Below are 13,749 nucleotides of genomic sequence, written 5' to 3'. Positions count from 1 at the left end.
ACATATTTTATTTTTATGCTTTGTTTCCTCATCTTACATATGAAGTAAAGCAGTCTCCCGATGAATGGATGAATGGATGCTCTACAGTTATACTCTACTCTGAGCTACTGTTAACTCATTCACTTCCAACCTTCATCCTGCTGTTTCTCAGCCTTCCATAGCTTCCCTTATTCTTCCTTTATCAGCCTTATTTGCCCTATGATTTCTATATTTTCTTTGTCTTTTTTGCAGGAACATTCTTTTATTTTAAATTAGAAATTCAGATGATTTAAAATAATGAAAACAAAATGCAGAAAATAGAACAAATGGAAATATATTAATACCAAGCTTTCGAACTTCAACATATTATAAATGCTTTCATATCTTTATTTTTCTTTGCAATGTTATTTTAATAGACAGCTTTTATTTTTGAGAATAGGTTTGGATTCATAGCAAAACTGAACAGACTATAGCGAAGTGATTGTTCTCACTTGACTAAATATGTATTCATAAAATGTCACTTAAAAATAATTGCATAGTGTTTCATTTATAGATTTATCATTATTGATTTTAGCAATCTCATTTTATATGTTTAGAAGATGTTTCCAACCTTTCTTTTATTTTCAGTTGTTCCATTGCATCTAATGTTTTGTCTGTTAATTACTACTTTATTATAAATCACCGAGATAATTCAGGTGTACTGCACAAAAATGAACTTAGAAAATTGTGTGTTTTAGAATTCCTTAATCTTTACAAAAATTTGATAATAAAATTTAAAGAAATATGAATGCAAATTTTATGGAGAATGACATTTTATAATATACCTTGTGTTTTATTATTAAGAAACTTTTTGTGTCCTCATTATCCTTTTGTGTTTCTTTTTGTGTAATTTTCCTATTTATATTGTTGAATAATTTATCCATTAGCATATTTCTTTTCATTCTTTTAAGAATATGAATTCAAAGAAGACTTAAGCCTTAGGATCGGGTCTGTAATCCTGGCTACTCAGGCGGTAAAGATCTGGGGATGTCAGTTAGAAGCCAACTTGGGCAGAAAAATATGAATTCTGTTCCCAATTAGCTAGCAAAATGCTGAAACTGGAGATGTGGGTTAAGTATTCAAGAGTCAGCATTAACCATTAACCTAAGTAAGACTGTAAGGCCCTGAGCTCAAGACCCATACTGGAATAAACAAACAAATAAATAGCCCTTCATCCATTAAATATACTATAGTCTGTTATGAAACTTTTTAAAGTAAATATTTACCTTTAAATTTTAATCTTTTTTCTATTTTCTTTTTAAATTTTTATCTTTTTAAACTAAGTTTGGGGTTACAAATAATTTGAGGTAGTAATGTGGAGAATTTCTGTTTACCTTATATTTAGTTCCCATTAAATTAACACCTTATATTACCGTAAGACAATGATAAAAACTAAGTATGCCAGTTATTTTGCTACATTTCGGATAAGTAAGTACAATAATTTATTTAGATTATACCCATTTTTAATGAGTATCTTTTGCTAGTCAGAATCCAATCCAGGGTCCCACATTGCACTTAGTAGGCAGGTGTTTGGTCAGTCATAGTCTGCGATAATATTCCATCCATTCTCTCTCTTTCCTAGCTTTTGATGTTTCATGTTTATGAATTTTTTTTTTTTTTTGGCCAGTCTTGGGCCTTGGACTCAGGGCCTGAGCACTGTCCCTGGCTTCTTCCCGCTCAAGGCTAGCACTCTGCCACTTGAGCCACAGCGCCGCTTCTGGCCGTTTTTCTGTATATGTGGTGCTGGGGAATCGAACCCAGGGCCTCGTGTATCCGAGGCAGGCACTCTTGCCACTAGGCTATATCCCCAGCCCCCATGTTTATGAATTTTAATTCATTTTGAATGTTGCCATTAGAGATAATTAACTCATGTGTTTTTATGAAAAACAATAATATTCTCCTTTATGGCTTCTGCCTTTGGTGTTAGAAACTGAACACTAAGAAAATAATTAAATTCTGCCACAGATTACATAAAATTTATTGTAATTTTATAGCATTTTTGTTGAATTAGTATTTTAAGATTGGAATTCAGTCTTTCCGGAATTAGATCTGGCATCAGGATGAAGTAGAAGTATAATTAATTATTTATCTGCAGATAGCCAAACATTTGTCCCCATATTATGTATTTTTTTTTTTTTGTTGTTGTTTTTATTGCCAGTCCTGGGTCTTGGACTCAGGGCCTGAGCACTGTCCCAGTCTTCTTTTTTCTCAAGGCTAGCACTCTGCCACTTGAGCCACAGGGCCACTTCTGGCGGTTTTCAATATATGTGGTGGTGGGGAATCGAACCCGGGACTTCATGTGTATGACCGTCCCAATGACAGATAAATTAGCAAATAAGACAAAAAGAAAATGAAAACAGCAATAAAGAAAAACTCTTATTTTTGCTTCTTGGAGTTCATCATGATAATTTTTTTACATTATCAGATGCACATAGGTATTGCACCTTTGTAATCCTCTCTTAAGAATATCCTTGTTTGGTTTTGCTCTGTGTGAATACCTAGAGACATCTATAATTTATCATATCCCAGTGTAGTTTTCTGTCTTTTAAAATTCAATGTGTTTACTTTTAGATTTGTAGGTACATTCTAGTTATCCCCAAAGAGGGAAACAATTCAACTTATGTTTTTTTTGGGTCTAGCTTACTTCGCTTAGTATAATTTTTCCCAAGCCTTTCCATTTCCTTATGAATGGTACAATATCATTTTTTCTGATGGAAAGACTAGGATTCCATTGTGTGTGTGTACACACACACACACACACACACACACACACACACACACACACATATATATATATATATATATATATATATATACATACATACATTTTCTTGGTTCATTTTTCCACTCAGGGGCATCTGGGTTGATTCTTATATCTTATCTATGGTGAGCAATGCTGCAATGAATATGATTGTGATAGTAGCTTTAGTGTAGCATTGTTTGTATCCTATTAGATAAATGCCCAGGAGTGGGATTGCTGTGTTATAGGGAAGCTCTATGTTTAGTTTTTTAAGGAACCTCCATACTGCTTTCCAGAATGCTAGAACAAGCTGGCATTTCCACCAACAGTATGCTAGAATTTACTTTTTTATGGCTTTATTTATTTAAAACTTAAATTGTATTGTAAAGGTGATGTACAGAGGGCTTACAGTTACATAAGCCAGGTAATGAGTGCATTTCTCTTTGAGAGTAACCCAATCCCTCATTTTCTCCCACTTTTCTCCCTCCTTATCCCCTTCCTCCAAGTTGTAAAGTTCATAGAAGTAACTTTTGGCCACATCCCCACCAGCCTTTGTTATTGTTTGTTTCCTTAATTTTTTTTTGGTCAGAGTAATTTTCAGAGGTTACAGTTACATACATAGGGCAGGGAGTACATTTCTTATCAAGCGTTTTACCTCCTCCATAGCTTTTCTCTCACCTTCCCCCCTCCCTGTTTCCATCCCCACCCTCCCCCAAGTTGTACAGTTGGTTTACAGCATATTGTCTTGTAAGTATTGCTGTTGTATTATTTCTCCTCTTACCCTTTGTTTTCCTTTGACCCTTTGTCTCCCCATTTTGGTGTTCCCCTTCCCTAGTTCTAATAAATGTACATACAGTACCCTATGTATCGTCAGTTATATCAACAATAGAGGTAAAAGCATGGAGAAGAAAGACAAAAGAAAAAGACACAATTTCATAGGGTACATTGGAAATAACAACAACAAAGATAAACCACTTTTTTCCCCAAATCTTGTAGTTCTCTTGATAAAGGCCATTCTAACTGGGGTGAGGTGGAATCTCAATATTGTTTTGATTTGCATTTGTTTTTTGGCCAGAAATGTTGACTGTTCCTTCTTAAGGCCAGTTAACATGAAAATGTTGCAGTAAGGGGTAAGGGAAAGACGAGGGCTCCTAGGCATGGGTCAAAACTGCCTAAATAAAGATCCAGAATTACAATAAGTCAAGGAAATCTTGGGATATTTATCAACAATAAATGGGGCAGCATCTAATGGAAGAGTTTGTCCATGTCAAAGGACATAGCTAATGGGATTAACAGAAAGCCCACAGAATGGGAGCAATTTTTACCAGCTATGCCTCAGACGAGAACCTCATGTCTAAAATATACTGAGAGCTCAAAAAATTACCTCCGGGGTGGGGGAGGAAAATTAGGAGAAAACAAAGGAAGGGGTAGCACATTCAATAAGAACTATATTCACTACAGTATGTATGTAGGTAATTGTAACCCCTCTGTACCTCACCTTGACAATAAAGCTAAATTAAAAAATTACACCCCCGAAATAAACCCTCAAAGAAACAACAATGCAATTAATAAATGGACTAAAGATTTAAAAAGAGACTACTCAGAAGAAGTAAGAATGGCCAATAGAAGCATGACGAAATGTTTACTTGTATTTCTTGATGGCTAAAAATGTTGAGCATTTAAAAATATATAGACCATTTAAATATCAGTTTTTATAATCTTTATGCTTATAAAGCATTTTAGTTATTTTGTTGAATATTCTGAATTTGAGTCATTTTAGGGTTTTTGTGATAAAAATAGACTACTATATGTCTTCATGAATTTTTATTTGCACAAAAATTTTGTAGAAATATTAATGTGCAAAGTTGTATCCAGTGGCTATTTCATCAGGTACAGATTTTGGAGCTGTAGATCTGTTTCCTAGAGGGCTTCTTTCCTCATCTATGTAGTACCCCAGTCCTCTTAGCTTTGCTTAGTAGGATGACCCCAGGAGGGTGGCCTTAAATAGCTGCTATGTCCATGATGCAGAAAGCAGACCTGTCAACCAGTCAAAGAACATTTTATGAAACAGACAAGTCTATTATAGTCTATTGGATAAAGCAGTCAGAAGTTTGGGCTCAATTCAAAAAGTTATAACAAACAGACTTTGAGTTTTCATGGAGCAAGTCATAATGTAGATGAATGTAGGTGACAAAAAGTATTGTTGAGAACAATTGTTCAGAAACAAAGTCCACTCAGGGAAGAATAAAACACCGATAACACAGTTTTAAGGTTTTTAAAAAATATATGTTAATTAACCATTTAATTATGACTATATCATATAACACTTGAATGTTATCATAAATCAAACATCATCACTCATATCTAGGCTTGTGCCCTCCCTCCGTCCTCCTTCCCTCCCTCTCTCTCTCTGTCCTTTCATCCCTTCCCATCCGTCCTTCCCATCCCTTCCTTCCTTCCTTCCTTCCTTCTTTCCTTCCTTCCTTCCTTCCTTCCTTCCTTCCTTCCTTCCTTCCTTCCTTCCTTCCTTCCTTCCTTCCTTCCTTCCTTCCTTCCTTCTTTCCTTCCTATTTTCTCTTTCCTCTTGTCCCTCCTTTTCTTTTCTCTTGTCTTTCCCTCTTTCTACTTTCCATTTCTCATTCCCTCTCCATCTTTTCTCTCCTCTCTTCTTTTCCTCCCTTTGTTTATTTTCAATGTCTAACATCTGCAATTCTTAGTGTTTAATAAACAGTATTGGAAAAGTCCAGACATGTAGCAATAACTGAAAATAAGCGTTAGCTTATCATCAGCATCAGCATCAAGCAACACATTCTTTCTTCAATGAAAACACCAAAAAAAAACCTCACACACCAAGTTTATTTTAAAAGAATTTAAATCTTTCCCAGTCATCTGAATCATTGCACAACTCCCTTGTTAATTTTGAAATTTCCATGGTTCACTTGGAGAGAGAAAAGTACAAGTAGTTATACAGTCATATCCAAATTCCAACCTTAAAAACATTGTTGGTATAAATTAACTCTGAACTAATAGAAAATGCTACCACACTTGCTAAAGAAATGATTCAACATAATAGATTATAATTAAAATAATAAATTGAGGATAGTATTAAGATTTTAAGTTAAATTTCCCCTCTGTGTTTTATCTCATTAAAAGTCATAAAAACTCTGTGAGGAGGCATTTGTTGTTCTCTTTCACACAGGGAAAAAGATGAATGGCAGTTGGTAGCTTGATTCAAGTCACCCACCCAGGAATGTTCAGGGACTTCGGATTCCATGCTGTTTTTATTAAACAATGTTTTCTGCCTTAAAACTGCATGAAGGCTTCCCTTTCTGGTAAAAACACATTTGATGATAAATGACAGTTAAAATAATCATACCAAAAAAACCCTCAGTTTTTATGATGGTCAATATGACCTATAATCCAAAGTGTTAGTTGTGAAATCTGGGAAGTTCCTCTAGTCATCAAAAAATATCTAATCATTATTTAGTTGAGCTAGGTTCCTTTACTGAAAGTTGTAATATATCATATATTGAAATGGGTGCCTAAGTATCCTTCCTCATCACAAACATGGTCTCTATGATCAAAATAAAGTTGGGAAGGCAAGAAAAATGTTTAAAATGATTAAACTATACTGTGTTTATTCTGATAGGACCATGAGGTAGATAGTTTTGAAGGTCATAAAAATATGGAAGCCATTGATGTTCATATTCTTCCAAGAGTGCATTAAGCTGCTTGCTTATTCTCTGGTGATTGAGATTCATTTGGTTCTCCACAAAGGGAACATGAACTAGAAAGAGGTCAGTCCTGCTTTTCTGTAGCTTATGAGGTAGACACATGGACAAGTGAAGAGCATTGATCTGCATGCTGTACTGGGATGAATCATGAACTTTGGTTTGTTTGGACGGTGAGTTAGACATAGGCACAAAATTTGTATGGGTAAAAAACAGTATTGCCTTAAGGTCCAAGGACTAGGGACTAGGGTATTTTAGGACAATCTTCTCATGCTTTTCAGAGTATAGAGAAAGTTCCTGAATGAATATACTGCTAAAAATTCTGATTTAGTGGATTTGATGTGGATGTCTGACACTTTAATTTTAAAACCTCTCTATGGATCTACTCAGCACAGCTTGAAAAGAAAGACTATAGATTGCAAGTATGCATCCATGAACAGAAAAGGTGCAGAAAATTTAACTGAAGAAGCAGAGGTGGCATGCATAGGAAACAGTTTTGCAAACAAGTATAGGAATGAGGGTTCTGTTCAGGGACTGAAGCATCTATATGGAAGAGAGAAGAGAAATAGGACAAAAGACATTTATATTATTTCACTTATGTCCAATAATACCATATTTATTAGGTAAAGTATGAAATGTAAACATTTAGGTGAATTTTCTTTGTTGTTGTATCTCCCTATGTAGATAGTTTGTACTTTGATTTAAGAGGGAATTTCTTTTCGCTGGTCACTGGTGGCTTATGTTTCTAATTCTACTTAGAAAGTGAGACCTAGAGGATCAACTTTGCCAGCCAGCCCTGGCATAAAAATTCACAAGACACTCTCTGCGATTAACCAGAAAAACAAAAACATATACAGCTTGAGGCATGCCTCAAGAACTGTGCCACTTGTAAGCAAGCAAGCCTAGTGAGCATGTGAAGCCCTGAATTCAAGCTCCCATACAAGAAAACCAGGACTGGTTTTGGTTTTTAATTCAGTATTCCCGAGGACTGTGATGGTTGCTTATAAACTATAGTTCCTGACTTTCAGAAGCTTTCAGTGACACTAATAACACTACACAAACACTTTTGAGTTATGATATTATTTTATTTAATACATATAAAATTATTGGTAAATTCTATTGTTTTCACAATTTTGTACATAAGGCATGTGGGGGAAAAATTCCAGGAACTTGTCTAGAGTCAGAATGTAAAGAAGCAATGTAAACATAATTATTTACATGCAATACTGACAAATTTGGCACTTTTTGAAAGGAAATGTACAAAACACTTGCTTAAAAAGAAACTTAAAAAAACAGCATTACTCTCATTTACTTTGCAAATCCCTCACAAACACTTATGGCACAACTAGCAGAGGGCACCAGGCTCCCTGGGGATATTTTATGTAAATTTTAATGTGCTTTCATAAGTTTGTTGTTAAACCACCTGAACATTGTCAAGAATAAAGTCAAATGCCATATTAAAAAAAAAAAGAAGCTATGTAAAGCAATGTAAACATGACAAGAAGCAATAAGTACAGAAACACATCCCAGAGCTGGCATAGTATGCTCTTCTCAACTTGAAAGAGAAGAAAGAAAATAGAGGGGAAAAAATGTCAAACAAGGAAACAGATATAGAACACCACTCTGTAGTTTTGTCTTAAAACTCTTAACTGCCTCCAAGGCCAAAAAGACCCCCAAAACTCCATTTAAACAGAGGAACTTTTCATGAAGAAAGTGACCCAAATTGATACCTACAGGATGAACTAATATTTAGAGAAGCCATTAAAACAACCATATAACGTGCAACTTAGACTTCAGGGAGCCCTGTCACCAATCATGGAACAGATATCAGAAACTAAAATGAAGAAGGTCTAGCCCTGCAAAATATGTTGATCCAAGAGACAAAAAGAAAAACAGTTGATGTAGACCCAAACAAGCCATTGATGTTTTGTTTATCTTCCATGAAATGGAATGTCCTGATTTAAGTTATAAATCTTTCTGTCTAGGCTCTAAAGAGTTGTAGTGATAGGTCATTTTTGTGGGTAATTTTAAAGGACACATGAACATTTCTCAGGCACTGGGAATTTTTTTTTTTAAGTATAGAGTAAAGCAAGGGAAGAAGCTGATTCAGTATGTGCCAAAATTAAATTACAAGGAATGTTTTAGTATCAAAGTTTACCTGTACTTTGCCTGGCAGAAAAGCTGTTATTGAGATATATGAGCCTGGTTGTAGGAGAAGGAGGTGTAAAGGTTCTGGGGGAATCATGACTCATAATGGTTTAGACCTTCTGGCATCTTGGCAGAAATCAAGCGTTACTTGAGAACAGCTGTGGAATCTGAACAGGCTACCTCCGTGCAGAGTCAGTGATGGATGGCCAATGGGAACATGGGGTTTTGATTTAGTTGAAAGGGTTGTAAAGGGACACAGCACACCTGTGAGAACTGGGCTGTATTTAGGGAATAGGAATAAATGTTTTTTATTTTTTTGGTCTCAGACTATTTAGTTATATTTAATCAACAGAGTAATTCAACTAAGATAATTCCTCAAAACATTGTTGAACATGCTTGTCTTGTTTGTAGGTTTATCTGTCTTTGGGAAGGCAAAGAGGGGGCCAGAGAAAGAGTGGGACAAAGGGTGAACAAATGCAGTAGTTATACTCTCTAGACATCATGTTAGAAATGAACTATACAACTTATGAGTGAGGAAAGGAGGAAAATAAACTGGGGGATAGTGAGGGAAGGGAGGCAATGTCCAAAAAGAAATGTATTCATCACATGATTTATGTAACTGTAACCTCTCTCTGTTCATCACCTTTACAATAACAATAACAATATACATTAAAATAATGATGAGCTTGAAGATATTAATCTGAAATCACAAGATTTCAGGACTTTAGCAGTTTCAAGTCCAATTAATTCCCTCACTGTTTTCTTCCATCTGGAGTAATAGTTAAAACATGTTAACAAGTAAGATGACGATAGATGGAGCAACAGAAAGGACAACAAAGTATTTTGCCTAGACACAAAGAAGTGACCTATGGCAATAACTTTACTACTTGAATTAACCCACTGTTCTATTCAAGACAATAACAACCATTAAAGCTAAGAAAAAAAAATACCTAACAAGCTTACATGATGTGATAAAATTTCACTTACCTAGTGCTTAGCAACTTATACAAGAAATTTGGTTATTTAACTTGTGGAAGCTGAAAAGCTTGCTTTGATCAGCACTTACATTGATAACAATCCCTTACTACCACAGCAGCATATGAACCAGTGAGAAAAGTGAGTATGTATATATTTTTTCACTGCAGTTTATTGATTACTAGTACATATCTGACTTTCAGATACATGATATATGATTGCTAAGTGACTTAATTCTTTTCAATAACAAATTACCTCTTTTCTAATGTGAGTGCAGAACCTTAGAAAACATTTGGCAGCACATTTAAGTTAGTAGGTATTCAGTACATGTTCAGTACATACTAAGAAAGTGGTTAATACAGGCCATTTCTTTTCTAATAATTACCCATATTTTTAATCCACTAGACATTTTTTCTCCAGATTGTAGAGTGTTAAATAAGCTTCTTACTTGTTTGATTTCAACAAACTATGGTTTTAGCGAATTGACATCTATGTTAAAGCTTCTGCTTGTAAATACCCATATCATAGATCTTGTCCATACATAAATCTTCCTAAATTTCTTATTTGAGCTCTATGGTTTTAGGGGACAAAGTCACAGTAATAGAATACCCTATGCCAAAACAGGGGACTATTGATATATCATAGCCTTTCATTTTTAAGAGTATGTACTGCATACTTAGGGTAGATTTTTAAAGATGTTTGTGGACAAGTAAGTTGAGTGAGTTTAACATATTTTTTATATTATATGAAGTCCAACCTTTTAATATCTCATGACTTCTGTGTAAGGTCAATGTCAATGGTTGAATTCTATTACTCAGTGACCCAAGAGCACATAGTTTACCAGAAGGCCTGTACAGTTATTAGGAAACTACTATTCAGCAAACCTCAAGTGGAGAAATTATGTAAGTCCTGGAACAAAAACACCTGGGGCTCATTATTTCTCTCTCATCAAACAATGCCATGACCTTAAACAGGATGCCTTAACTTCCCTTTGCTTCTGCTTATGGGCCTTTGAAACAAGAATGGTAAGATGACATCCTGTCATCCTCCGAGCTCTGTGTTGAAGAGGAGGTAGGAGGAAAACTGTGAAATTCAATTTCAGAAAGCTCAATTGGTGTATAACTGTATACCATTTTAAATGAACTGGAAGAATGTAGAAGATGATTTATAGAACTACTTTAATGAGTGATTTCTGCTGAAGCATTTCCTGTGGAAATCATGAAAAGTCTTAAAAACATTGCTTTTCATCAAACAAAAAGAACTGCTATAAACAGTTAGGCAAGCATTAGAATGCTTGTAAATTTATCAGTGTCTGTGTAAAGGGTTTCTGGTGTCTCAACTGCTTCTCTGGCAAGGTGGTAGAGCCTTCAGAAACAGATGGGCCATATTCTCCAAATAGTTTCAGATAAAATTGTATTCATATGTAGGAAGAAGCACACTGATGTAATTCTTGGCTGTCTTCCTGAAGCAGTAATGAGCTTCACTTAACTCCCAATGCATATTTAATTGTAAGAGCTTTTCCTATAAAAAAAAATCGGTAATAGTTTTTAGTTCCTTTACAGAATGATACATGTTCCATAATACATGTTCCACGGGTATTAAGTGAATAGTTCAAAGAAAGCACAAATTCTTTTAGTAAGTCACTGAAAAATCTTTGCTATTAAGATAGCTTGAAAAATTTCTACACACATTCCCTGGTCTTGACTTATACTCTTTTTTTTTTTTAAAGACTTTCACTCTTAATAGTGTATTGTCCAAGCTAGCAAGGCAAATCATTACACACATGATGCTCTGATACCTCTATGGAGACAAGGAAAGGGAAGGCTCTTGAATACTGTTTCTTGAATGAGAGCAATGAGAGCTCTGTTTTGTTTATGTTTCTAAACTCAATGCTTAAATGTTACAGAATTGTCCAAATGTAGCATTAAGATTCAGTCTGTTAGGACTCTTAGCTTGATCATTCTCAAATAGTATGATTTTTGAGGTAAGTCACATACTGTTAGAACCCTATTTAGTTTTTTTCACTCCTAGAAGAGGAGGAAAATTCTATCTACTTTAGAGGCTGAAAGAGTACAGTATGAGAAAATAAATACTGGTTCATGTAGAGCAGTGACAGAAATTAACTTTAGTTCAGCAGTTGAGTTGGGATGAGAAACCATTTATTTTTTTTTACCACTGGAGGATAGTAATAATATCATTATATTCCCCATCAATTTTATATGCACCCACAGTGAGAAAATGGGCCCTTTGAAATCCCTGAAGATAAAAGAAAAAGTACATAAAGTGCAGTGTTCACTGGGAAATTTTAAATTACTCACATCCAGTGCACATATGGGACCTCCACATTGGAGCAGAAACTGCTCTGTTCAATTCTACCTTTTGAGACCACCCAGAAGAGCCAGCTGCAGCAGAGTCTGGCTCCTTTCTCTGGATCAAGAGACCAGAGAAACCTAGCTCACATCTGCTCTGCTCTTTATTTGGAATACCTAGTCTTTTTTGTTTGTTTGTTTGTTTGCAGTAATGTAGCTCTAAGAAATGAGCCCCCAATCTGCCTTGAACAGTAGCTCTCTTCATGAATTTTCTTTCTTATTTTAGCTAAGGACTCTGGCTCACTTAAAGGAATAATGATAACTTTTTTTTTTTGCCAGACCTGGGGCTTGAACTCACAGCCTGAGCACTATCCCTGGCTTCTTTTTGCTCAAGGCTAGCACTCTGCCACTTGAGCCACAGTGCTACTTCTGGCTGTTTTCTATATAGGTGGTGCTGAGGAATCAAACCCAGGGCTTCATGTATACGAGGCAAGCACTCTACCACTAGGTCATATTCCCAGCCCCTCTCCAAATCTTTGTTGTGTAACATAATAAAGTTTGTACCCTTAGACACATGGGCATACTTAGTAGAATACTGTTCCCATTGATTTATGGAAAATGGCAGTATCACATAGGTAACATCAAGAGACAATGGCACACATTAAACTAGATTGCTGGGTATCAACAAGATACTCAACAAAGTATCACTTCTCTGAGTGTCAATTTCCTAAAAGCAACACAAAACAACAGTTTCCTTCATAGGGATATTATAAAATTAAATGAGAAAATTCATATTTGAGAAAAATATGTCATTGTTTTAAGCTTTTAGTTATCATACTTAGGATCATAAATTGTTCTAATTTAAATAATAACATTTGGGTATAGGGAAAGAGTTAAATATAAATTTGCCTTTCGATTTGTGAATTTGTGGAGAAGATGCAAACCAAATCATAAACAAAGAACATATATTACTTTTGCAAAGTAGGTGAAAAGAATCCAGCAGACACAAATTTGTGTATAAAAAATACCAACCTGATACTGGTGGTAACTTTAGTCTGACCTTGTTTGTGTTCATTTGGGTAAATGCTCAGGAGTGGGGCTGTTGGATTATAGGGGAGCTCTGTGTTTAGTCTTTTGAGGAACTGCCATAAGTTTTCCAGAGTGGTTGGACAAGTTTGCACTCATTCCCCTTTGGCAACATCCCCACTAGTAGATTTCCTGATAATCACCATTCTAACTGGTGTAAGGTGGAATCTCAATGTTATTTTGATTTGCATTTCTTTCATGGCCAGAGATGTTGAGCATTTCTTCATGTATCTCTTGGCTATTCATATTTCTTCTTCAGAGAAGTCTCTTCTTAAAAGTCTTTAACACACTTGTTAACGGGGTGGGTTTTTTTTGGGGGGGGTTGTTTTTGTGGAGGGTTGTTTTTGTGGAATTTAATTTGTTGAGCTGTCAGTATATTTTAGACATGAGACCCTTGTCTTTTGTATGGCTAGTGAAGATCTTGTCCTAATCTGTGAGATTTCTATATATCTTGCAAGCTATGTCATTTGTCATGCAGAACATGTTCATTGCAGCATTACTTACCACAGCTAAGACATGGAACCAAATCAGAAGCCCCTCGGTAGATGAATAAATCAAGAAGATGTGAATATATATATATATATATATATATATATGAGTTCTATACTTCCATCAGAAGGAATGACATTGCCTCATTCATAAGGAAATAGACCTGCAAAAAATTATATTAAGTGAAGTAAGCTAGAGCCAAAGAAAAGTAGGTTGCATAGTTTTCCTCATTTGTAAGAAGTAAAATATGTCT

General features: G+C 35.2%; 1 long non-coding RNA gene across 1 annotated transcript; it reads left to right on the top strand.

Moving 5' to 3' along the window:
* Positions 1-3,285: 3,285 nt before the first annotated feature.
* On the top strand, positions 3,286-13,265 carry LOC125361593. Its single transcript, XR_007212967.1, has 3 exons — positions 3,286-3,318; positions 10,308-10,309; positions 13,132-13,265. It is a non-coding gene; the product is annotated as an uncharacterized LOC125361593 (long non-coding RNA).
* The last annotated feature ends 484 nt before the right edge of the window (positions 13,266-13,749 follow it).

This window comes from Perognathus longimembris, chromosome 13 (genome assembly GCF_023159225.1).
Source record: "Perognathus longimembris pacificus isolate PPM17 chromosome 13, ASM2315922v1, whole genome shotgun sequence".
In the NCBI taxonomy this organism is placed as follows: Eukaryota; Metazoa; Chordata; class Mammalia; order Rodentia; family Heteromyidae; genus Perognathus; species Perognathus longimembris.
The sequence above is the reverse complement of the archived record's forward strand: the minus strand, read 5'-3'. Positions and strand labels throughout refer to the sequence as shown.